Consider the following 25,557-nt stretch of genomic DNA (forward strand, 5'->3'; position numbering starts at 1 on the left):
TTAAAAAACATCTGACGGGTAAAATAAAAAAAGTCTCAGAGGTTAAAAGTCCCATAGGTAAAAAATGTCTCACGGGAAAAAAGTCTGACGGGTAAAAAAAGTCATGGGTAAAAATAGTCTCACAGGTAAAAAAAGTCTCAGAGGTATAAAAAAAATTCAGGTAAAAAGTCTAGCAGGTAGAAAAGTCTTACAGGTAAAAAAAGTCTCATGGGTAAAAAATTCCCGCAGGTAAAAAGTCTCAGGGGCAAAATAATTCTCATGGGTAAAAAAAGTCTCAGGGGTAAAATAAGTCTCATGGGTAAAAAAAGTCTCACGGGTTAAAAAACATCTGACGGGTAAAAAGTCTCAGAGGTAAAAAGTCCCATAGGTAAAAAATGTCTCACGGGAAAAAAGTCTGACGGGTAAAATAAGTCATGGGTAAAAAAAGTCTCAGAGGTAAAAACAGTCTCAGAGGTAAAAAAAGATTCGGGTAAAAAGTCTAGCAGGTAGAAAAGTCTCACAGGTAGAAAAAGTCTCATGGGTAAAAAATTCCCGCAGGTAAAAAGGCTCAGGGGTAAAATAAGTCTCAGGGGTAAAATAAGTCTCACAGGTAAAAAAAAGTCTCACGGGTGAAAAAAGTCTCACGGGTAAAAGAAGTCATGGGTAAAAAGGTCTCACAGTTAAAAAAAGTCTCACGGGTTAAAAACCATCTGACGGGTAAAAATTCCCGCAGGTAAAAAGTCCCATAGGTAAAAAATGTCTCACGGGAAAAAAGTCTGACGGGTAAAAAAAGTCATGGGTAAAAAAAGTCTCACAGGTAAAAAAAAGTCTCAGAGGTATAAAAAAGTCTCACGGGTTAAAAAACATCTGACGGGTAAAAAGTCTCAGAGGTAAAAAGTCCCATAGGTAAAAAATGTCTCACGGGAAAAAAGTCTGACGGGTAAAATAAGTCATGGGTAAAAAAAGTCTCACAGGTAAAAAAAGTCTCAGAGGTATAAAAAAAATTCAGGTAAAAAGTCTAGCAGGTAGAAAAGTCTCACAGGTAAAAAAAGTCTCATGGGTAAAAAATTCCCGCAGGTAAAAAGTCTCAGGGGCAAAATAATTCTCATGGGTAAAAAAAGTCTCAGGGGTAAAATAAGTCTCATGGGTAAAAAAAGTCTCACGGATTAAAAAACATCTGACGGGTAAAAAGTCTCAGAGGTAAAAAGTCCCATAGGTAAAAAATGTCTCACGGGAAAAAAGTCTGACGGGTAAAATAAGTCATGGGTAAAAAAAGTCTCACAGGTAAAAACAGTCTCAGAGGTAAAAAAAGATTCGGGTAAAAATTCTAGCCGGTAGAAAAGTCTCACAGGTAGAAAAAGTCTCATGGGTAAAAAATTCCCGCTGGTAAAAAGTCTCAGGGGTAAAATAAGTCTGAGGGGTAAAATAAGTCTCACAGGTAAAAAAAAGTCTCACGGGTGAAAAAAGTCTCACGGGTAAAAGAAGTCATGGGTAAAAAGGTCTCACAGTTAAAAAAAGTCTCACGGGTTAAAAAACCATCTGACGGGTAAAAAGTCTCAGAGGTAAAAAGTCCCATATGTAAAAAATGTCTCACGGGAAAAAAGTCTGAACGGTAAAATAAGTCATGGGTAAAAAAAGTATCACAGGTAAATACAGTCTCAGAGGTAAAAAAAGATTCGGGTAAAAAGTCTAGCAGGTAGAAAAGTCTCACAGGTAGAAAAAGTCTCATGGGTAAAAAATTCCCGCAGGTAAAAAGTCTCAGGGGTAAAATAAGTCTCAGGGGTAAAAAAAGTCTCACAGGTAAATAAAGTCTCACGGGGGAAAAAAGTCTCACGGGTAAAAGAAGTCATGGGTAGAAAAGTCTCAGAGGTAAAAAAGGTCTCACGGGTTAAAAAACATCTGACGGGTAAAAAAACAAAGTCCCGGAGGTAAAAAGTCCCATAGGTAAAAAATGTCTCATGAGAAAAAAGTCTGACGGGTAAAAAAAGTCATGGGTAAAAAAAGTCTCACAGGTAAAAAAAGTCTCAGAGGTATATAAAAAATTCAGGTAAAAAGTCTAGCAGGTAGAAAAGTCTTACAGGTAAAAAAAGTCTCATGGGTAAAAAATTCCCGCAGGTAAAAAGTCTCAGGGGCAAAATAATTCTCATGGGTAAAAAAAGTCTCACAGGTAAAAAAAGTCTCAGAGGTATAAAAAAGTCTCACGGGTTAAAAAACATCTGACGGGTAAAAAGTCTCAGAGGTAAAAAGTCCCATAGGTAAAAAATGTCTCACGGGAAAAAAGTCTGACGGGTAAAATAAGTCATGGGTAAAAAAAGTATCACAGGTAAAAACAGTCTCAGAGGTAAAAAAAGATTCGGGTAAAAATTCTAGCAGGTAGAAATGTCTCACAGGTAGAAAAAGTCTCATGGGTAAAAACTTCCCGCAGGTAAAAAGTCTCAGGGGTAAAATAAGTCTCAGGGGTAAAAAAAGTCTCACAGGTAAAAAAAGTCTCACGGGGGAAAAAAGTCTCACGGGTAAAAGAAGTCATGGGTAGAAAAGTCTCAGAGGTAAAAAAGGTCTCACGGGTTAAAAAACATCTGACGGGTAAAATAAAAAAAGTCTCAGAGGTTAAAAGTCCCATAGGTAAAAAATGTCTCACGGGAAAAAAGTCTGACGGGTAAAAAAAGTCATGGGTAAAAAAAGTCTCACAGGTAAAAAAAGTCTCAGAGGTATAAAAAAAATTCAGGTAAAAATTCTAGCCGGTAGAAAAGTCTTACAGGTAAAAAAAGTCTCATGGGTAAAAAATTCCCGCAGGTAAAAAGTCTCAGGGGCAAAATAATTCTCATGGGTAAAAAAAGTCTCAGGGGTAAAATAAGTCTCATGGGTAAAAAAAGTCTCACGGGTTAAAAAACATCTGACGGGTAAAAAGTCTCAGAGGTAAAAAGTCCCATAGGTAAAAAATGTCTCACGGGAAAAAAGTCTGACGGGTAAAATAAGTCATGGGTAAAAAAAGTCTCAGAGGTAAAAACAGTCTCAGAGGTAAAAAAAGATTCGGGTAAAAAGTCTAGCAGGTAGAAAAGTCTCACAGGTAGAAAAAGTCTCATGGGTAAAAAATTCCCGCTCGTAAAAAGGCTCAGGGGTAAAATAAGTCTCAGGGGTAAAATAAGTCTCACAGGTAAAAAAAAGTCTCACGGGTGAAAAAAGTCTCACGGGTAAAAGAAGTCATGGGTAAAAAGGTCTCACAGTTAAAAAAAGTCTCACGGGTTAAAAACCATCTGACGGGTAAAAATTCCCGCAGGTAAAAAGTCCCATAGGTAAAAAATGTCTCACGGGAAAAAAGTCTGACGGGTAAAAAAAGTCATGGGTAAAAAAAGTCTCACAGGTAAAAAAAAGTCTCAGAGGTATAAAAAAGTCTCACGGGTTAAAAAACATCTGACGGGTAAAAAGTCTCAGAGGTAAAAAGTCCCATAGGTAAAAAATGTCTCACGGGAAAAAAGTCTGACGGGTAAAATAAGTCATGGGTAAAAAAAGTCTCACAGGTAAAAAAAGTCTCAGAGGTATAAAAAAAATTCAGGTAAAAAGTCTAGCAGGTAGAAAAGTCTTACAGGTAAAAAAAGTCTCATGGGTAAAAAATTCCCGCAGGTAAAAAGTCTCAGGGGCAAAATAATTCTCATGGGTAAAAAAAGTCTCAGAGGTAAAATAAATCTCATGGGTAAAAAAAGTCTCACGGGTTAAAAAACATCTGACGGGTAAAAAGTCTCAGAGGTAAAAAGTCCCATAGGTAAAAAATGTCTCACGGGAAAAAAGTCTGACGGGTAAAATAAGTCATGGGTAAAAAAAGTCTCACAGGTAAAAACAGTCTCAGAGGTAAAAAAAGATTCGGGTAAAAAGTCTAGCAGGTAGAAAAGTCTCACAGGTAGAAAAAGTCTCATGGGTAAAAAATTCCCGCTGGTAAAATGTCTCAGGGGTAAAATAAGTCTCAGGGGTAAAATAAGTCTCACAGGTAAAAAAAAGTCTCACGGGTGAAAAAAGTCTCACGGGTAAAAGAAGTCATGGGTAAAAAGGTCTCACAGTTAAAAAAAGTCTCACGGGTTAAAAACCATCTGACGGGTAAAAATTCCCGCAGGTAAAAAGTCCCATAGGTAAAAAATGTCTCACGGGAAAAAAGTCTGACGGGTAAAAAAAGTCATGGGTAAAAAAAGTCTCACAGGTAAAAAAAAGTCTCAGAGGTATAAAAAAGTCTCACGGGTTAAAAAACATCTGACGGGTAAAAAGTCTCAGAGGTAAAAAGTCCCATAGGTAAAAAATGTCTCACGGGAAAAAAGTCTGACGGGTAAAATAAGTCATGGGTAAAAAAAGTCTCACAGGTAAAAAAAGTCTCAGAGGTATAAAAAAAATTCAGGTAAAAAGTCTAGCAGGTAGAAAAGTCTTACAGGTAAAAAAAGTCTCATGGGTAAAAAATTCCCGCAGGTAAAAAGTCTCAGGGGCAAAATAATTCTCATGGGTAAAAAAAGTCTCAGACGTAAAAAAGGTCTCACGGGTTAAAAACCATCTGACGGGTAAAAATTCCCGCAGGTAAAAAGTGCCATAGGTAAAAAATGTCTCACGGGAAAAAAGTCTGACGCGTAAAAAAAGTCATGGGTAAAAAAAGTCTCACAGGTAAAAAAAGTCTCAGAGGTACAAAAAAGTCTCACGGGTTAAAAAACATCTGACGGGTAAAAAGTCTCATAGGTAAAAAGTCCCATAGGTAAAAAAGTCTGACGGGTAAAATAAGTCATGGGTAATAAAAGTCTCACAGGTAAAAACAGTCTCAGAGGTTAAAAAAGGTTCGGGTAAAAAGTCTAGCAGGTAGAAAAGTCTCACAGGTAAAAAAAGTCTCATGGGTAAAAAATTCCCGCTGGTAAAAAGTCTCAGGGGTAAAATAAGTCTCAGGGGTAAAAAAAGTCTCACAGGTAAAAAATGTCTCACGGGGGAAAAAAGTCTCACGGGTAAAAGAAGTCATGGCTAGAAAAGTCTCAGAGGTAAAAAAGGTCTCACGGGTTAAGAAACATCTGACGGGTAAAAAAAAAAATTCTCAGAGGTTAAAAGTCCCATAGGTAAAAAATGTCTCACGGGAAAAAAGTCTGACGGGTAAAAAAAGTCATGGGTAAAAAAAGTCTCACAGGTAAAAAAAGTCTCAGAGGTATAAAAAAAATTCAGGTAAAAAGTCTAGCAGGTAGAAAAGTCTTACAGGTAAAAAAAGTCTCATGGGTAAAAAATTCCCGCAGGTAAAAAGTCTCAGGGGCAAAATAATTCTCATGGGTAAAAAATGTCTCAGGGGTAAAATAAGTCTCATGGGTAAAAAAAGTCTCACGGGTTAAAAAACATCTGACGGGTAAAAAGTCTCAGAGGTAAAAAGTCCCATAGGTAAAAAATGTCTTACGGGAAAAAAGTCTGACGGGTAAAATAAGTCATGGGTAAAAAAAGTCTCACAGGTAAAAACAGTCTCAGAGGTAAAAAAAGATTCGGGTAAAAATTCTAGCCGGTAGAAAAGTCTCACAGGTAGAAAAAGTCTCATGGGTAAAAAATTCCCGCTGGTAAAAAGGCTCAGGGGTAAAATAAGTCTCAGGGTTAAAAAAAGTCTCACAGGTAAAAAATGTCTCACGGGGGAAAAGAGTCTCACGGGTAAAAGAAGTCATGGCTAGGAAAGTCTCAGAGGTAAAAAAGGTCTCACGGGTTAAAAAACATCTGACGGGTAAAAAAAAAAAAGTCTCAGAGGTTAAAAATCCCATAGGTAAAAAATGTCTCACGGGAAAAAAGTCTGACGGGTAAAAAAAGTCATGGGTAAAAAAAGTCTCACAGGTAAAAAAAGTCTCAGAGGTATAAAAAAAATTCAGGTAAAAAGTCTAGCAGGTAGAAAAGTCTTACAGGTAAAAAAAGTCTCATGGGTAAAAAATTCCCGCAGGTAAAAAGTCTCAGGGGTAAAATAAGTCTCAGGGGTAAAAAAAGTCTCACAGGTAAATAAAGTCTCACGGGGGAAAAAAGTCTCACGGGTAAAAGAAGTCATGGGTAGAAAAGTCTCAGAGGTAAAAAAGGTCTCACGGGTTAAAAACCATCTGATGGGTAAAAAAACAAAGTCCCGGAGGTAAAAAGTCCCATAGGTAAAAAATGTCTCACGAGAAAAAAGTCTGACGGGTAAAAAAAGTCATGGGTAAAAAAAGTCTCACAGGTAAAAACAGTCTCAGAGGTAAAAAAAGATTCGGGTAAAAAGTCTAGCAGGTAGAAAAGTCTCACAGGTAGAAAAAGTCTCATGGGTAAAAAATTCCCGCAGGTAAAAAGTCTCAGGGGTAAAATAAGTCTCAGGGGTAAAAAAAGTCTCACAGGTAAAAAAAGACTCACGGGTGAAAAAAGTCTCACGGGTAAAAGAAGTCATGGGTAGAAAAGTCTCAGAGGTAAAAAAAATCTCACGGGTTAAAAAACATCTGACCGGTAAAAAGTCTCAGAGGTAAAAAGTCCCATAGGTAAAAAATGTCTCACGGGAAAAAAGTCTGACGGGTAAAAAAAGTCATGGGTAAAAAAAGTCTCACAGGTAAAAACAGTCTCAGAGGTAAAAAAAGATTCGGGTAAAAAGTCTAGCAGGTAGAAAAGTCTCACAGGTAGAAAAAGTCTCATGGGCAAAAAATTCCTGCTGGTAAAAAGTCTCAGGGGTAAAATAAGTCTCATGGGTAAAAAAAGTCTCAGGGGTAAAATAAGTCTCAGAGGTATAAAAAGTCTCACGGGTTAAAAAACATCTGACGGGTAAAAAGTCTCAGAGGTAAAAAGTCCCATAGGTAAAAAATGTCTCACGGGAAAAAAGTCTGACGGGTAAAATAAGTCATGGGTAAAAAAAGTCTCACAGGTAAAAACAGTCTCAGAGGTAAAAAAAGATTCGGGTAAAAAGTCTAGCAGGTAGAAACGTCTCACAGGTAGAAAAAGTCTCATGGGTAAAAAATTCCCGCTGGTAAAAAGTCTCAGGGGTAAAATAAGTCTCAGGGGTAAAAAAAGTCTCACGGGTGAAAAAAGTCTCACGGGTAAAAGAAGTCATGGGTAAAAAGGTCTCACAGTTAAAAAAAGTCTCACGGGTTAAAAAACCATCTGACGGGTAAAAAGTCTCAGAGGTAAAAAGTCCCATAGGTAAAAAATGTCTCACGGGAAAAAAGTCTGACGGGTAAAAAAAGTCATGGGTAAAAAAAGTCTCACAGGTAAAAAAAGTCTCAGAGGTATAAAAAAAATTCAGGTAAAAAGTCTAGCAGGTAGAAAAGTCTTACAGGTAAAAAAAGTCTCATGGGTAAAAAATTCCCGCAGGTAAAAAGTCTCAGGGGCAAAATAATTCTCATGGGTAAAAAAAGTCTCACAGGTAAAAAAAGTCTCAGAGGTATAAAAAAGTCTCACGGGTTAAAAAACATCTGACGGGTAAAACGTCTCAGAGGTAAAAAGTCCCATAGGTAAAAAATGTCTCACGGGAAAAAAGTCTGACGGGTAAAATAAGTCATGGGTAAAAAAAGTCTCACAGGTAAAAACAGTCTCAGAGGTAAAAAAAGATTCGGGTAAAAAGTCTAGGAGGTAGAAAAGTCTCACAGGTAGAAAAAGTCTCATGGGTAAAAAATTCCCGCAGGCAAAAAGTCTCAGGGGTAAAATAAGTCTCAGGGGTAAAATAAGTCTCACAGGTAAAAAAAAGTCTCACGGGTGAAAAAAGTCTCACGGGTAAAAGAAGTCATGGGTAAAAAGGTCTCACAGTTAAAAAAAGTCTCACGGGTTAAAAACCATCTGACGGGTAAAAATTCCCGCAGGTAAAAAGTCCCATAGGTAAAAAATGTCTCACGGGAAAAAAGTCTGACGGGTAAAAAAAGTCATGGGTAAAAAAAGTCTCACAGGTAAAAAAAGTCTCAGAGGTATAAAAAAAATTCAGGTAAAAAGTCTAGCAGGTAGAAAAGTCTTACAGGTAAAAAAAGTCTCATGGGTAAAAAATTCCCGCAGGTAAAAAGTCTCAGGGGCAAAATAATTCTCATGGGTAAAAAAAGTCTCAGGGGTAAAATAAGTCTCATGGGTAAAAAAAGTCTCATGGGTTAAAAAACATCTGACGGGTAAAAAGTCTCAGAGGTAAAAAGTCCCATAGGTAAAAAATGTCTCACGGGAAAAAAGTCTGAACGGTAAAATGTCATGGGTAAAAAAAGTATCACAGGTAAATACAGTCTCAGAGGTAAAAAAAGATTCGGGTAAAAATTCTAGCAGGTAGAAATGTCTCACAGGTAGAAAAAGTCTCATGGGTAAAAAATTCCCGCAGGTAAAAAGTCTCAGGGGTAAAATAAGTCTCAGGGGTAAAAAAAGTCTCACAGGTAAAAAAAGTCTCACGGGGGAAAAAAGTCTCACGGGTAAAAGAAGTCATGGGTAGAAAAGTCTCAGAGGTAAAAAAGGTCTCATGGGTTAAAAAACATCTGACGGGTAAAAAAAAAAAAGTCTCAGAGGTTAAAAGTCCCATAGGTAAAAAATGTCTCACGGGAAAAAAGTCTGACGTGTAAAAAAAGTCATGGGTAAAAAAAGTCTCACAGGTAAAAAAAGTCTCAGAGGTATAAAAAAAATTCAGGTAAAAAGTCTAGCAGGTAGAAAAGTCTTACAGGTAAAAAAAGTCTCATGGGTAAAAAATTCCCACAGGTAAAAAGTCTCAGGGGCAAAATAATTCTCATGGGTAAAAAAAGTCTCAGGGGTAAAATGAGTCTCAGGGGTAAAAAAAGTCTCACAGGTAAATAAAGTCTCACGGGGGAAAAAAGTCTCACGGGTAAAAGAAGTCATGGGTAGAGAAGTCTCAGAGGTAAAAAAGGTCTCACGGGTTAAAAAACATCTGACGGGTAAAAAAACAAAGTCCCGGAGGTAAAAAGTCCCATAGGTAAAAAATGTCTCACGAGAAAAAAGTCTGACGGGTAAAAAAAGTCATTGGCAAAAAAAGTCTCACGGGTAAAAACAGTCTCAGAGGTAAAAAAAGATTCGGGTAAAAAGTCTAGCAGGTAGAAAAGTCTCACAGGTAGAAAAAGTCTCATGGGTAAAAAATTCCCGCTGGTAAAAAGTCTCAGGGGTAAAATAAGTCTCAGGGGTAAAAAAAGTCTCACAGGTAAAAAAAGACTCACGGGTGAAAAAAGTCTCACGGGTAAAAGAAGTCATGGGTAGAAAAGTCTCAGAGGTAAAAAAAATCTCACGGGTTAAAAAACATCTGACCGGTAAAAAGTCTCAGAGGTAAAAAGTCCCATAGGTAAAAAATGTCTCACGGGAAAAAAGTCTGACGGGTAAAAAAAGTCATGGGTAAAAAAAGTCTCACAGGTAAAAACAGTCTCAGAGGTAAAAAAAGATTCGGGTAAAAAGTCTAGCAGGTAGAAAAGTCTCACAGGTAGAAAAAGTCTCATGGGTAAAAAATTCCTGCTGGTAAAAAGTCTCAGGGGTAAAATAAGTCTCATGGGTAAAAAAAGTCTCAGGGGTAAAATAAGTCTCATGGGTAAAAAAAGTCTCACGGGTTAAAAAACCTCTGACGGGTAAAAAGTCTCAGAGGTAAAAAGTCCCATAGGTAAAAAATGTCTCACGGGAAAAAAGTCTGACGGGTAAAATAAGTCATGGGTAAAAAAAGTCTCACAGGTAAAAACAGTCTCAGAGGTAAAAAAAGATTCGGGTAAAAAGTCTAGCAGGTAGAAAAGTCTCACAGGTAGAAAAAGTCTCATGGGTAAAAAATTCCCGCTGGTAAAAAGTCTCAGGGGTAAAATAAGTCTGAGGGGTAAAAAAAGTCTCACAGGTAAAAAATGTCTCACGGGAAAAAAGTCTGACAGATAAAAAAAGTCATGGGTAAAAAAAGTCTCACAGGTAAAAAAAGTCTCACAGGTATAAAAAAAATTCAGGTAAAAAGTCTAGCAGGTAGAAAAGTCTTACAGGTAAAAAAAGTCTCATGGGTAAAAAATTCCCGCAGGTAAAAAGTCTCAGGGGCAAAATAATTCTCATGGGTAAAAAAAGTCTCACAGGTAAAAAAAGTCTCAGAGGTATAAAAAAGTCTCACGGGTTAAAAAACATCTGACAAGTAAAAAGTCTCAGAGGTAAAAAGTCCCATAGGTAAAAAATGTCTCACGGGAAAAAAGTCTGACGGGTAAAATAAGTCATGGGTAAAAAAAGTCTCACAGGTAAAAAAAGTCTCAGAGGTAAAAAAAGATTCGGGTAAAAATTCTAGCAGGTAGAAATGTCTCACAGGTAGAAAAAGTCTCATGGGTAAAAACTTCCCGCAGGTAAAAAGTCTCAGGGGTAAAATAAGTCTCAGGGGTAAAAAAAGTCTCACAGGTAAAAAAAGTCTCACGGGGGAAAAAAGTCTCACGGGTAAAAGAAGTCATGGGTAGAAAAGTCTCAGAGGTAAAAAAGGTCTCATGGGTTAAAAAACATCTGACGGGTAAAAAAAAAAAAGTCTCAGAGGTAAAAAGTCCCATAGGTAAAAAATGTCTCACGGGAAAAAAGTCTGACGGGTAAAAAAAGTCATGGGTAAAAAAAGTCTCACAGGTAAAAAAAGTCTCAGAGGTATAAAAAAAATTCAGGTAAAAAGTCTAGCAGGTAGAAAAGTCTTACAGGTAAAAAAAGTCTCATGGGTAAAAAATTCCCGCAGGTAAAAAGTCTCAGGGGCAAAATAATTCTCATGGGTAAAAAAAGTCTCACAGGTAAAAAAAGTCTCAGAGGTATAAAAAAGTCTCACGGGTTAAAAAACATCTGACGGGTAAAAAGTCTCAGAGGTAAAAAGTCCCATAGGTAAAAAATGTCTCACGGGAAAAAAGTCTGACGGGTAAAAAAAGTCATGGGTAAAAAAAGTCTCACAGGTGAAAAAAGTCTCAGAGGTATAAAAAAAATTCAGGTAAAAAGTCTAGCAGGTAGAAAAGTCTTACAGGTAGAAAAAGTCTCATGGGTAAAAAATTCCCGCTGGTAAAAAGTGTCAGGGGTAAAATGGGTCTCATGGGTAAAAAAAGTCTCAGGGGTAAAATAAGTCTCATGGGTAAAAAAAGTCTCACGGGTTAAAAACATCTGACGGGTAAAAAGTCTCAGAGGTAAAAAGTCCCATAGGTAAAAAATGTCTCACGGGAAAAAAGTCTGACGGGTAAAAAAAGTCATGGGTAAAAAAAGTCTCACAGGTAAAAACAGTCTCAGAGGTAAAAAAAGATTCGGGTAAAAAGTCTAGCAGGTAGAAAAGTCTCACAGGTAGAAAAAGTCTCATGGGTAAAAAATTCCCACTGGTAAAAAATCTCAGGGGGAAAATAAGTCTCAGGGTTAAAAAAAGTCTCACAGGTAAAAAATGTCTCACGGGGGAAAAGAGTCTCACGGGTAAAAGAAGTCATGGCTAGGAAAGTCTCAGAGGTAAAAAAGGTCTCACGGGTTAAAAAACATCTGACGGGTAAAAAAAAAAAAGTCTCAGAGGTTAAAAATCCCATAGGTAAAAAATGTCTCACGGGAAAAAAGTCTGACGGGTAAAAAAAGTCATGGGTAAAAAAAGTCTCACAGGTAAAAAAAGTCTCAGAGGTATAAAAAAAATTCAGGTAAAAAGTCTAGCAGGTAGAAAAGTCTTACAGGTAAAAAAAGTCTCATGGGTAAAAAATTCCCGCAGGTAAAAAGTCTCAGGGGTAAAATAAGTCTCAGGGGTAAAAAAAGTCTCACGGGTTAAAAAACATCTGACGGGTAAAAAGTCTCAGAGGTAAAAAGTCCCATAGGTAAAAAATGTCTCACGGGAAAAAAGTCTGACGGGTAAAAAAAGTCATGGGTAAAAAAAGTCTCACAGGTAAAAACAGTCTCAGAGGTAAAAAAAGATTCAGGTAAAAAGTCTAGCAGGTAGAAAAGTCTCACAGGTAGAAAAAGTCTCATGGGTAAAAAATTCCCGCTGGTAAAAAGTCTCAGGGGTAAAATAAGTCTCAGGGGTAAAAAAAGTCTCACAGGTAAAAAAAGTCTCACGGGGGAAAAAAGTCTCACGGGTAAAAGAAGTCATGGCTAGAAAAGTCTCAGAGGTAAAAAAGGTCTCACGGGTTAAAAAACATCTGACGGGTAAAAAAAAAAAGTCTCAGAGGTTAAAAGTCCCATAGGTAAAAAATGTCTCACGGGAAAAAAGTCTGACGGGTAAAAAAAGTCATGGGTAAAAAAAGTCTCACAGGTAAAAACAGTCTCATAGGTAAAAAAAGATTCAGGTAAAAAGTCTAGCAGGTAGAAAAGTCTCACAGGTAGAAAAAGTCTCATGGGTAAAAAATTCCCGCTGGTAAAAAGTCTCAGGGGTAAAATAAGTCTCAGGGGTAAAAAAAGTCTCACAGGTAAAAAAAGTCTCACGGGGGAAAAAAGTCTCACGGGTAAAAGAAGTCATGGGTAGAAAAGTCTCAGAGGTAAAAAAGGTCTCACGGGTTAAAAAACATCTGACGGGTAAAAAAAAAAAGTCTCAGAGGTTAAAAGTCCCATAGGTAAAAAATGTCTCACGGGAAAAAAGTCTGACGGGTAAAAAAAGTCATGGGTAAAAAAAGTCTCACAGGTAAAAAAAGTCTCAGAGGTATAAAAAAAATTCAGGTAAAAAGTCTAGCAGGTAGAAAAGTCTCACAGGTAGAAAAAGTCTCATGGGTAAAAAATTCCCGCAGGTAAAAAGTCTCAGGGGCAAAATAATTCTCATGGGTAAAAAAAGTCTCAGGGGTAAAATAAGTCTCATGGGTAAAAAAAGTCTCACGGGTTAAAAAACATCTGACGGGTAAAAAGTCTCAGAGGTAAAAAGTCCCATAGGTAAAAAATGTCTCACGGGAAAAAAGTCTGACGGGTAAAATAAGTCATGGGTAAAAAAAGTCTCAGAGGTAAAAACAGTCTCAGAGGTAAAAAAAGATTCGGGTAAAAAGTCTAGCAGGTAGAAAAGTCTCACAGGTAGAAAAAGTCTCATGGGTAAAAAATTCCCGCTCGTAAAAAGGCTCAGGGGTAAAATAAGTCTCAGGGGTAAAATAAGTCTCACAGGTAAAAAAAAGTCTCACGGGTGAAAAAAGTCTCACGGGTAAAAGAAGTCATGGGTAAAAAGGTCTCACAGTTAAAAAAAGTCTCACGGGTTAAAAACCATCTGACGGGTAAAAATTCCCGCAGGTAAAAAGTCCCATAGGTAAAAAATGTCTCACGGGAAAAAAGTCTGACGGGTAAAAAAAGTCATGGGTAAAAAAAGTCTCACAGGTAAAAAAAAGTCTCAGAGGTATAAAAAAGTCTCACGGGTTAAAAAACATCTGACGGGTAAAAAGTCTCAGAGGTAAAAAGTCCCATAGGTAAAAAATGTCTCACGGGAAAAAAGTCTGACGGGTAAAATAAGTCATGGGTAAAAAAAGTCTCACAGGTAAAAAAAGTCTCAGAGGTATAAAAAAAATTCAGGTAAAAAGTCTAGCAGGTAGAAAAGTCTTACAGGTAAAAAAAGTCTCATGGGTAAAAAATTCCCGCAGGTAAAAAGTCTCAGGGGCAAAATAATTCTCATGGGTAAAAAAAGTCTCAGGGGTAAAATAAGTCTCATGGGTAAAAAAAGTCTCACGGGTTAAAAAACATCTGACGGGTAAAAAGTCTCAGAGGTAAAAAGTCCCATAGGTAAAAAATGTCTCACGGGAAAAAAGTCTGAACGGTAAAATAAGTCATGGGTAAAAAAAGTATCACAGGTAAATACAGTCTCAGAGGTAAAAAAAGATTCGGGTAAAAAGTCTAGCAGGTAGAAAAGTCTCACAGGTAGAAAAAGTCTCATGGGTAAAAAATTCCCGCAGGTAAAAAGTCTCAGGGGTAAAATAAGTCTCAGGGGTAAAAAAAGTCTCACAGGTAAATAAAGTCTCACGGGGGAAAAAAGTCTCACGGGTAAAAGAAGTCATGGGTAGAAAAGTCTCAGAGGTAAAAAAGGTCTCACGGGTTAAAAAACATCTGACGGGTAAAAAAACAAAGTCCCGGAGGTAAAAAGTCCCATAGGTAAAAAATGTCTCACGAGAAAAAAGTCTGACGGGTAAAAAAAGTCATTGGTAAAAAAAGTCTCACAGGTAAAAAAAGTCTCAGAGGTATATAAAAAATTCAGGTAAAAAGTCTAGCAGGTAGAAAAGTCTTACAGGTAAAAAAAGTCTCATGGGTAAAAAATTCCCGCAGGTAAAAAGTCTCAGGGGCAAAATAATTCTCATGGGTAAAAAAAGTCTCACAGGTAAAAAAAGTCTCACGGGTTAAAAAACATCTGACGGGTAAAAAGTCTCAGAGGTAAAAAGTCCCATAGGTAAAAAATGTCTCACGGGAAAAAAGTCTGACGGGTAAAATAAGTCATGGGTAAAAAAAGTCTCACAGGTAAAAAAGTCTCAGAGGTATAAAAAAAATTCAGGTAAAAAGTCTAGCAGGTAGAAAAGTCTTACAGGTAAAAAAAGTCTCATGGGTAAAAAATTCCCGCAGGTAAAAAGTCTCAGGGGCAAAATAATTCTCATGGGTAAAAAAAGTCTCAGGGGTAAAATAAGTCTCATGGGTAAAAAAAGTCTCAGAGGTAAAAACAGTCTCAGAGGTAAAAAAAGATTCGGGTAAAAATTCTAGCAGGTAGAAATGTCTCACAGGTAGAAAAAGTCTCATGGGTAAAAACTTCCCGCAGGTAAAAAGTCTCAGGGGTAAAATAAGTCTCAGGGGTAAAAAAAGTCTCACAGGTAAAAAAAGTCTCACGGGGGAAAAAAGTCTCACGGGTAAAAGAAGTCATGGGTAGAAAAGTCTCAGAGGTAAAAAAGGTCTCACGGGTTAAAAAACATCTGACGGGTAAAATAAAAAAAGTCTCAGAGGTTAAAAGTCCCATAGGTAAAAAATGTCTCACGGGAAAAAAGTCTGACGGGTAAAAAAAGTCATGGGTAAAAATAGTCTCACAGGTAAAAAAAGTCTCAGAGGTATAAAAAAAATTCAGGTAAAAAGTCTAGCAGGTAGAAAAGTCTTACAGGTAAAAAAAGTCTCATGGGTAAAAAATTCCCGCAGGTAAAAAGTCTCAGGGGCAAAATAATTCTCATGGGTAAAAAAAGTCTCAGGGGTAAAATAAGTCTCATGGGTAAAAAAAGTCTCACGGGTTAAAAAACATCTGACGGGTAAAAAGTCTCAGAGGTAAAAAGTCCCATAGGTAAAAAATGTCTCACGGGAAAAAAGTCTGACGGGTAAAATAAGTCATGGGTAAAAAAAGTCTCAGAGGTAAAAACAGTCTCAGAGGTAAAAAAGATTCGGGTAAAAAGTCTAGCAGGTAGAAAAGTCTCACAGGTAGAAAAAGTCTCATGGGTAAAAAATTCCCGCTCGTAAAAAGGCTCAGGGGTAAAATAAGTCTCAGGGGTAAAATAAGTCTCACAGGTAAAAAAAAGTCTCACGGGTGAAAAAAGTCTCACGGGTAAAAGAAGTCATGGGTAAAAAGGTCTCACAGTTAAAAAAAGTCTCACGGGTTAAAAACCATCTGACGGGTAAAAATTCCCGCAGGTAAAAAGTCCCATAGGTAAAAAATGTCTCACGGGAAAAAAGTCTGACGGGTAAAAAAAGTCATGGGTAAAAAAAGTCTCACAGGTAAAAAAAAGTCTCAGAGGTATAAAAAAGTCTCACGGGTTAAAAAACATCTGACGGGTAAAAAGTCTCAGAGGTAAAAAGTCCCATAGGTAAAAAATGTCTCACGGGAAAAAAGTCTGACGGGTAAAATAAGTCATGGGTAAAAAAAGTCTCACAGGTAAAAAAAGTCTCAGAGGTATAAAAAAAATTCAGGTAAAAAGTCTAGCAGGTAGAAAAGTCTCACAGGTAAAAAAAGTCTCATGGGTAAAAAATTCCCGCAGGTAAAAAGTCTCAGGGGCAAAATAATTCTCATGGGTAAAAAAAGTCTCAGGGGTAAAATAAGTCTCATGGGTAAAAAAAGTCTCACGGGTTAAAAAACATCTGACGGGTAAAAAGTCTCAGAGGTAAAAAGTCCCATAGGTAAAAAATGTCTCACGGGAAAAAAGTCTGACGGGTAAAATAAGTCATGGGTAAAAAAAGTCTCACAGGTAAAAACAGTCTCAGAGGTAAAAAAAGATTCGGGTAAAAATTCTAGCCGGTAGAAAAGTCTCACAGGTAGAAAAAGTCTCATGGGTAAAAAATTCCCGCTGGTAAAAAGTCTCAGGGGTAAAATAAGTCTGAGGGGTAAAATAAGTCTCACAGGTAAAAAAAAGTCTCACGGGTGAAAAAAGTCTCACGGGTAAAAGAAGTCATGGGTAAAAAGGTCTCACAGTTAAAAAAAGTCTCACGGGTTAAAAAACCATCTGACGGGTAAAAAGTCTCAGAGGTAAAAAGTCCCATATGTAAAAAATGTCTCACGGGAAAAAAGTCTGAACGGTAAAATAAGTCATGGGTAAAAAAAGTATCACAGGTAAATACAGTCTCAGAGGTAAAAAAAGATTCGGGTAAAAAGTCTAGCAGGTAGAAAAGTCTCACAGGTAGAAAAAGTCTCATGGGTAAAAAATTCCCGCAGGTAAAAAGTCTCAGGGGTAAAATAAGTCTCAGGGGTAAAAAAAGTCTCACAGGTAAATAAAGTCTCACGGGGGAAAAAAGTCTCACGGGTAAAAGAAGTCATGGGTAGAAAAGTCTCAGAGGTAAAAAAGGTCTCACGGGTTAAAAAACATCTGACGGGTAAAAAAACAAAGTCCCGGAGGTAAAAAGTCCCATAGGTAAAAAATGTCTCATGAGAAAAAAGTCTGACGGGTAAAAAAAGTCATGGGTAAAAAAAGTCTCACAGGTAAAAAAAGTCTCAGAGGTATATAAAAAATTCAGGTAAAAAGTCTAGCAGGTAGAAAAGTCTTACAGGTAAAAAAAGTCTCATGGGTAAAAAATTCCCGCAGGTAAAAAGTCTCAGGGGCAAAATAATTCTCATGGGTAAAAAAAGTCTCACAGGTAAAAAAAGTCTCAGAGGTATAAAAAAGTCTCACGGGTTAAAAAACATCTGACGGGTAAAAAGTCTCAGAGGTAAAAAGTCCCATAGGTAAAAAATGTCTCACGGGAAAAAAGTCTGACGGGTAAAATAAGTCATGGGTAAAAAAAGTATCACAGGTAAAAACAGTCTCAGAGGTAAAAAAAGATTCGGGTAAAAATTCTAGCAGGTAGAAATGTCTCACAGGTAGAAAAAGTCTCATGGGTAAAAACTTCCCGCAGGTAAAAAGTCTCAGGGGTAAAATAAGTCTCAGGGGTAAAAAAAGTCTCACAGGTAAAAAAAGTCTCACGGGGGAAAAAAGTCTCACGGGTAAAAGAAGTCATGGGTAGAAAAGTCTCAGAGGTAAAAAAGGTCTCACGGGTTAAAAAACATCTGACGGGTAAAATAAAAAAAGTCTCAGAGGTTAAAAGTCCCATAGGTAAAAAATGTCTCACGGGAAAAAAGTCTGACGGGTAAAAAAAGTCATGGGTAAAAAAAGTCTCACAGGTAAAAAAAGTCTCAGAGGTATAAAAAAAATTCAGGTAAAAAGTCTAGCCGGTAGAAAAGTCTTACAGGTAAAAAAAGTCTCATGGGTAAAAAATTCCCGCAGGTAAAAAGTCTCAGGGGCAAAATAATTCTCATGGGTAAAAAAAGTCTCAGGGGTAAAATAAGTCTCATGGGTAAAAAAAGTCTCACGGGTTAAAAAACATCTGACGGGTAAAAAGTCTCAGAGGTAAAAAGTCCCATAGGTAAAAAATGTCTCACGGGAAAAAAGTCTGACGGGTAAAATAAGTCATGGGTAAAAAAAGTCTCAGAGGTAAAAACAGTCTCAGAGGTAAAAAAAGATTCGGGTAAAAAGTCTAGCAGGTAGAAAAGTCTCACAGGTAGAAAAAGTCTCATGGGTAAAAAATTCCCGCTCGTAAAAAGGCTCAGGGGTAAAATAAGTCTCAGGGGTAAAATAAGTCTCACAGGTAAAAAAAAGTCTCACGGGTGAAAAAAGTCTCACGGGTAAAAGAAGTCATGGGTAAAAAGGTCTCACAGTTAAAAAAAGTCTCACGGGTTAAAAACCATCTGACGGGTAAAAATTCCCGCAGGTAAAAAGTCCCATAGGTAAAAAATGTCTCACGGGAAAAAAGTCTGACGGGTAAAAAAAGTCATGGGTAAAAAAAGTCTCACAGGTAAAAAAAAGTCTCAGAGGTATAAAAAAGTCTCACGGGTTAAAAAACATCTGACGGGTAAAAAGTCTCAGAGGTAAAAAGTCCCATAGGTAAAAAATGTCTCACGGGAAAAAAGTCTGACGGGTAAAATAAGTCATGGGTAAAAAAAGTCTCACAGGTAAAAAAAGTCTCAGAGGTATAAAAAAAATTCAGGTAAAAAGTCTAGCAGGTAGAAAAGTCTTACAGGTAAAAAAAGTCTCATGGGTAAAAAATTCCCGCAGGTAAAAAGTCTCAGGGGCAAAATAATTCTCATGGGTAAAAAAAGTCTCAGAGGTAAAATAAATCTCATGGGTAAAAAAAGTCTCACGGGTTAAAAAACATCTGACGGGTAAAAAGTCTCAGAGGTAAAAAGTCCCATAGGTAAAAAATGTCTCACGGGAAAAAAGTCTGACGGGTAAAATAAGTCATGGGTAAAAAAAGTCTCACAGGTAAAAACAGTCTCAGAGGTAAAAAAAGATTCGGGTAAAAAGTCTAGCAGGTAGAAAAGTCTCACAGGTAGAAAAAGTCTCATGGGTAAAAAATTCCCGCTGGTAAAATGTCTCAGGGGTAAAATAAGTCTCAGGGGTAAAATAAGTCTCACAGGTAAAAAAAAGTCTCACGGGTGAAAAAAGTCTCACGGGTAAAAGAAGTCATGGGTAAAAAGGTCTCACAGTTAAAAAAAGTCTCACGGGTTAAAAACCATCTGACGGGTAAAAATTCCCGAAGGTAAAAAGTCCCATAGGTAAAAAATGTCTCACGGGAAAAAAGTCTGACGGGTAAAAAAAGTCATGGGTAAAAAAAGTCTCACAGGTAAAAAAAAGTCTCAGAGGTATAAAAAAGTCTCACGGGTTAAAAAACATCTGACGGGTAAAAAGTCTCAGAGGTAAAAAGTCCCATAGGTAAAAAATGTCTCACGGGAAAAAAGTCTGACGGGTAAAATAAGTCATGGGTAAAAAAAGTCTCACAGGTAAAAAAAGTCTCAGAGGTATAAAAAAAATTCAGGTAAAAAGTCTAGCAGGTAGAAAAGTCTTACAGGTAAAAAAAGTCTCATGGGTAAAAAATTCCCGCAGGTAAAAAGTCTCAGGGGCAAAATAATTCTCATGGGTAAAAAAAGTCTCAGACGTAAAAAAGGTCTCACGGGTTAAAAACCATCTGACGGGTAAAAATTCCCGCAGGTAAAAAGTGCCATAGGTAAAAAATGTCTCACGGGAAAAAAGTCTGACGCGTAAAAAAAGTCATGGGTAAAAAAAGTCTCACAGGTAAAAAAAGTCTCAGAGGTACAAAAAAGTCTCACGGGTTAAAAAACATCTGACGGGTAAAAAGTCTCATAGGTAAAAAGTCCCATAGGTAAAAAAGTCTGACGGGTAAAATAAGTCATGGGTAATAAAAGTCTCACAGGTAAAAACAGTCTCAGAGGTTAAAAAAGGTTCGGGTAAAAAGTCTAGCAGGTAGAAAAGTCTCACAGGTAAAAAAAGTCTCATGGGTAAAAAATTCCCGCTGGTAAAAAGTCTCAGGGGTAAAATAAGTCTCAGGGGTAAAAAAAGTCTCACAGGTAAAAAAAGTCTCACGGGGGAAAAAAGTCTCACGGGTAAAAGAAGTCATGGCTAGAAAAGTCTCAGAGGTAAAAAAGGTCTCACGGGTTAAGAAACATCTGACGGGTAAAAAAAAAAATTCTCAGAGGTTAAAAGTCCCATAGGTAAAAAATGTCTCACGGGAAAAAAGTCTGACGGGTAAAAAAAGTCATGGGTAAAAAAAGTCTCACAGGTAAAAAAAGTCTCAGAGGTATAAAAAAAATTCAGGTAAAAAGTCTAGCAGGTAGAAAAGTCTTACAGGTAAAAAAAGTCTCATGGGTAAAAAATTCCCGCAGGTAAAAAGTCTCAGGGGCAAAATAATTCTCATGGGTAAAAAATGTCTCAGGGGTAAAATAAGTCTCATGGGTAAAAAAAGTCTCACGGGTTAAAAAACATCTGACGGGTAAAAAGTCTCAGAGGTAAAAAGTCCCATAGGTAAAAAATGTCTTACGGGAAAAAAGTCTGACGGGTAAAATAAGTCATGGGTAAAAAAAGTCTCACAGGTAAAAACAGTCTCAGAGGTAAAAAAAGATTCGGGTAAAAATTCTAGCCGGTAGAAAAGTCTCACAGGTAGAAAAAGTCTCATGGGTAAAAAATTCCCGCTGGTAAAAAGGCTCAGGGGTAAAATAAGTCTCAGGGTTAAAAAAAGTCTCACAGGTAAAAAATGTCTCACGGGGGAAAAGAGTCTCACGGGTAAAAGAAGTCATGGCTAGGAAAGTCTCAGAGGTAAAAAAGGTCTCACGGGTTAAAAAACATCTGACGGGTAAAAAAAAAAAAGTCTCAGAGGTTAAAAATCCAATAGGTAAAAAATGTCTCACGGGAAAAAAGTCTGACGGGTAAAAAAAGTCATGGGTAAAAAAAGTCTCACAGGTAAAAAAAGTCTCAGAGGTATAAAAAAAATTCAGGTAAAAAGTCTAGCAGGTAGAAAAGTCTTACAGGTAAAAAAAGTCTCATGGGTAAAAAATTCCCGCAGGTAAAAAGTCTCAGGGGTAAAATAAGTCTCAGGGGTAAAAAAAGTCTCACAGGTAAATAAAGTCTCACGGGGGAAAAAAGTCTCACGGGTAAAAGAAGTCATGGGTAGAAAAGTCTCAGAGGTAAAAAAGGTCTCACGGGTTAAAAACCATCTGATGGGTAAAAAAACAAAGTCCCGGAGGTAAAAAGTCCCATAGGTAAAAAATGTCTCACGAGAAAAAAGTCTGACGGGTAAAAAAAGTCATGGGTAAAAAAAGTCTCACAGGTAAAAACAGTCTCAGAGGTAAAAAAAGATTCGGGTAAAAAGTCTAGCAGGTAGAAAAGTCTCACAGGTAGAAAAAGTCTCATGGGTAAAAAATTCCCGCAGGTAAAAAGTCTCAGGGGTAAAATAAGTCTCAGGGGTAAAAAAAGTCTCACAGGTAAAAAAAGACTCACGGGTGAAAAAAGTCTCACGGGTAAAAGAAGTCATGGGTAGAAAAGTCTCAGAGGTAAAAAAAATCTCACGGGTTAAAAAACATCTGACCGGTAAAAAGTCTCAGAGGTAAAAAGTCCCATAGGTAAAAAATGTCTCACGGGAAAAAAGTCTGACGGGTAAAAAAAGTCATGGGTAAAAAAAGTCTCACAGGTAAAAACAGTCTCAGAGGTAAAAAAAGATTCGGGTAAAAAGTCTAGCAGGTAGAAAAGTCTCACAGGTAGAAAAAGTCTCATGGGCAAAAAATTCCTGCTGGTAAAAAGTCTCAGGGGTAAAATAAGTCTCATGGGTAAAAAAAGTCTCAGGGGTAAAATAAGTCTCAGAGGTATAAAAAGTCTCACGGGTTAAAAAACATCTGACGGGTAAAAAGTCTCAGAGGTAAAAAGTCCCATAGGTAAAAAATGTCTCACGGGAAAAAAGTCTGACGGGTAAAATAAGTCATGGGTAAAAAAAGTCTCACAGGTAAAAACAGTCTCAGAGGTAAAAAAAGATTCGGGTAAAAAGTCTAGCAGGTAGAAACGTCTCACAGGTAGAAAAAGTCTCATGGGTAAAAAATTCCCGCTGGTAAAAAGTCTCAGGGGTAAAATAAGTCTCAGGGGTAAAAAAAGTCTCACGGGTGAAAAAAGTCTCACGGGTAAAAGAAGTCATGGGTAAAAAGGTCTCACAGTTAAAAAAAGTCTCACGGGTTAAAAAACCATCTGACGGGTAAAAAGTCTCAGAGGTAAAAAGTCCCATAGGTAAAAAATGTCTCACGGGAAAAAAGTCTGACGGGTAAAAAAAGTCATGGGTAAAAAAAGTCTCACAGGTAAAAAAAGTCTCAGAGGTATAAAAAAAATTCAGGTAAAAAGTCTAGCAGGTAGAAAAGTCTTACAGGTAAAAAAAGTCTCATGGGTAAAAAATTCCCGCAGGTAAAAAGTCTCAGGGGCAAAATAATTCTCATGGGTAAAAAAAGTCTCACAGGTAAAAAAAGTCTCAGAGGTATAAAAAAGTCTCACGGGTTAAAAAACATCTGACGGGTAAAACGTCTCAGAGGTAAAAAGTCCCATAGGTAAAAAATGTCTCACGGGAAAAAAGTCTGACGGGTAAAATAAGTCATGGGTAAAAAAAGTCTCACAGGTAAAAACAGTCTCAGAGGTAAAAAAAGATTCGGGTAAAAAGTCTAGGAGGTAGAAAAGTCTCACAGGTAGAAAAAGTCTCATGGGTAAAAAATTCCCGCAGGCAAAAAGTCTCAGGGGTAAAATAAGTCTCAGGGGTAAAATAAGTCTCACAGGTAAAAAAAAGTCTCACGGGTGAAAAAAGTCTCACGGGTAAAAGAAGTCATGGGTAAAAAGGTCTCACAGTTAAAAAAAGTCTCACGGGTTAAAAACCATCTGACGGGTAAAAATTCCCGCAGGTAAAAAGTCCCATAGGTAAAAAATGTCTCACGGGAAAAAAGTCTGACGGGTAAAAAAAGTCATGGGTAAAAAAAGTCTCACAGGTAAAAAAAGTCTCAGAGGTATAAAAAAAATTCAGGTAAAAAGTCTAGCAGGTAGAAAAGTCTTACAGGTAAAAAAAGTCTCATGGGTAAAAAATTCCCGCAGGTAAAAAGTCTCAGGGGCAAAATAATTCTCATGGGTAAAAAAAGTCTCAGGGGTAAAATAAGTCTCATGGGTAAAAAAAGTCTCATGGGTTAAAAAACATCTGACGGGTAAAAAGTCTCAGAGGTAAAAAGTCCCATAGGTAAAAAATGTCTCACGGGAAAAAAGTCTGAACGGTAAAATGTCATGGGTAAAAAAAGTATCACAGGTAAATACAGTCTCAGAGGTAAAAAAAGATTCGGGTAAAAATTCTAGCAGGTAGAAATGTCTCACAGGTAGAAAAAGTCTCATGGGTAAAAAATTCCCGCAGGTAAAAAGTCTCAGGGGTAAAATAAGTCTCAGGGGTAAAAAAAGTCTCACAGGTAAAAAAAGTCTCACGGGGGAAAAAAGTCTCACGGGTAAAAGAAGTCATGGGTAGAAAAGTCTCAGAGGTAAAAAAGGTCTCATGGGTTAAAAAACATCTGACGGGTAAAAAAAAAAAAGTCTCAGAGGTTAAAAGTCCCATAGGTAAAAAATGTCTCACGGGAAAAAAGTCTGACGTGTAAAAAAAGTCATGGGTAAAAAAAGTCTCACAGGTAAAAAAAGTCTCAGAGGTATAAAAAAAATTCAGGTAAAAAGTCTAGCAGGTAGAAAAGTCTTACAGGTAAAAAAAGTCTCATGGGTAAAAAATTCCCACAGGTAAAAAGTCTCAGGGGCAAAATAATTCTCATGGGTAAAAAAAGTCTCAGGGGTAAAATGAGTCTCAGGGGTAAAAAAAGTCTCACAGGTAAATAAAGTCTCACGGGGGAAAAAAGTCTCACGGGTAAAAGAAGTCATGGGTAGAGAAGTCTCAGAGGTAAAAAAGGTCTCACGGGTTAAAAAACATCTGACGGGTAAAAAAACAAAGTCCCGGAGGTAAAAAGTCCCATAGGTAAAAAATGTCTCACGAGAAAAAAGTCTGACGGGTAAAAAAAGTCATTGGCAAAAAAAGTCTCACGGGTAAAAACAGTCTCAGAGGTAAAAAAAGATTCGGGTAAAAAGTCTAGCAGGTAGAAAAGTCTCACAGGTAGAAAAAGTCTCATGGGTAAAAAATTCCCGCTGGTAAAAAGTCTCAGGGGTAAAATAAGTCTCAGGGGTAAAAAAAGTCTCACAGGTAAAAAAAGACTCACGGGTGAAAAAAGTCTCACGGGTAAAAGAAGTCATGGGTAGAAAAGTCTCAGAGGTAAAAAAAATCTCACGGGTTAAAAAACATCTGACCGGTAAAAAGTCTCAGAGGTAAAAAGTCCCATAGGTAAAAAATGTCTCACGGGAAAAAAGTCTGACGGGTAAAAAAAGTCATGGGTAAAAAAAGTCTCACAGGTAAAAACAGTCTCAGAGGTAAAAAAAGATTCGGGTAAAAAGTCTAGCAGGTAGAAAAGTCTCACAGGTAGAAAAAGTCTCATGGGTAAAAAATTCCTGCTGGTAAAAAGTCTCAGGGGTAAAATAAGTCTCATGGGTAAAAAAAGTCTCAGGGGTAAAATAAGTCTCATGGGTAAAAAAAGTCTCACGGGTTAAAAAACCTCTGACGGGTAAAAAGTCTCAGAGGTAAAAAGTCCCATAGGTAAAAAATGTCTCACGGGAAAAAAGTCTGACGGGTAAAATAAGTCATGGGTAAAAAAAGTCTCACAGGTAAAAACAGTCTCAGAGGTAAAAAAAGATTCGGGTAAAAAGTCTAGCAGGTAGAAAAGTCTCACAGGTAGAAAAAGTCTCATGGGTAAAAAATTCCCGCTGGTAAAAAGTCTCAGGGGTAAAATAAGTCTGAGGGGTAAAAAAAGTCTCACAGGTAAAAAATGTCTCACGGGAAAAAAGTCTGACAGATAAAAAAAGTCATGGGTAAAAAAAGTCTCACAGGTAAAAAAAGTCTCACAGGTATAAAAAAAATTCAGGTAAAAAGTCTAGCAGGTAGAAAAGTCTTACAGGTAAAAAAAGTCTCATGGGTAAAAAATTCCCGCAGGTAAAAAGTCTCAGGGGCAAAATAATTCTCATGGGTAAAAAAAGTCTCACAGGTAAAAAAAGTCTCAGAGGTATAAAAAAGTCTCACGGGTTAAAAAACATCTGACAAGTAAAAAGTCTCAGAGGTAAAAAGTCCCATAGGTAAAAAATGTCTCACGGGAAAAAAGTCTGACGGGTAAAATAAGTCATGGGTAAAAAAAGTCTCACAGGTAAAAAAAGTCTCAGAGGTAAAAAAAGATTCGGGTAAAAATTCTAGCAGGTAGAAATGTCTCACAGGTAGAAAAAGTCTCATGGGTAAAAACTTCCCGCAGGTAAAAAGTCTCAGGGGTAAAATAAGTCTCAGGGGTAAAAAAAGTCTCACAGGTAAAAAAAGTCTCACGGGGGAAAAAAGTCTCACGGGTAAAAGAAGTCATGGGTAGAAAAGTCTCAGAGGTAAAAAAGGTCTCATGGGTTAAAAAACATCTGACGGGTAAAAAAAAAAAAGTCTCAGAGGTAAAAAGTCCCATAGGTAAAAAATGTCTCACGGGAAAAAAGTCTGACGGGTAAAAAAAGTCATGGGTAAAAAAAGTCTCACAGGTAAAAAAAGTCTCAGAGGTATAAAAAAAATTCAGGTAAAAAGTCTAGCAGGTAGAAAAGTCTTACAGGTAAAAAAAGTCTCATGGGTAAAAAATTCCCGCAGGTAAAAAGTCTCAGGGGCAAAATAATTCTCATGGGTAAAAAAAGTCTCACAGGTAAAAAAAGTCTCAGAGGTATAAAAAAGTCTCACGGGTTAAAAAACATCTGACGGGTAAAAAGTCTCAGAGGTAAAAAGTCCCATAGGTAAAAAATGTCTCACGGGAAAAAAGTCTGACGGGTAAAAAAAGTCATGGGTAAAAAAAGTCTCACAGGTGAAAAAAGTCTCAGAGGTATAAAAAAAATT

General features: G+C 37.1%; 1 long non-coding RNA gene across 5 annotated transcripts in view; it reads left to right on the top strand.

Annotated features, from left to right (window-relative positions):
- The window catches only part of LOC308058160, an 84,519-nt gene extending 59,838 nt beyond the window's left edge, over positions 1–24,681 (top strand). For 2 of the 5 annotated variants that reach the window (XR_013925693.1, XR_013925697.1), the window contains 3 exons: positions 6,699–7,850; positions 9,975–10,497; positions 10,653–12,822. This is a non-coding gene — a long non-coding RNA (uncharacterized lncRNA). Of the gene's footprint in view, positions 1–6,698; positions 7,851–9,974; positions 10,516–10,652; positions 12,823–13,180; positions 13,782–24,536 lie in introns of those variants that run through there. The other 3 variants (XR_013925694.1, XR_013925695.1, XR_013925696.1) reach the window with 3 other exon arrangements.
- Positions 24,682–25,557: the final 876 nt, after the last annotated feature.

Source organism: Falco punctatus, assembly GCF_963210335.1.
Source record: "Falco punctatus genome assembly, contig: scaffold_148, whole genome shotgun sequence".
Lineage (NCBI taxonomy): Eukaryota > Metazoa > Chordata > Aves > Falconiformes > Falconidae > Falco > Falco punctatus.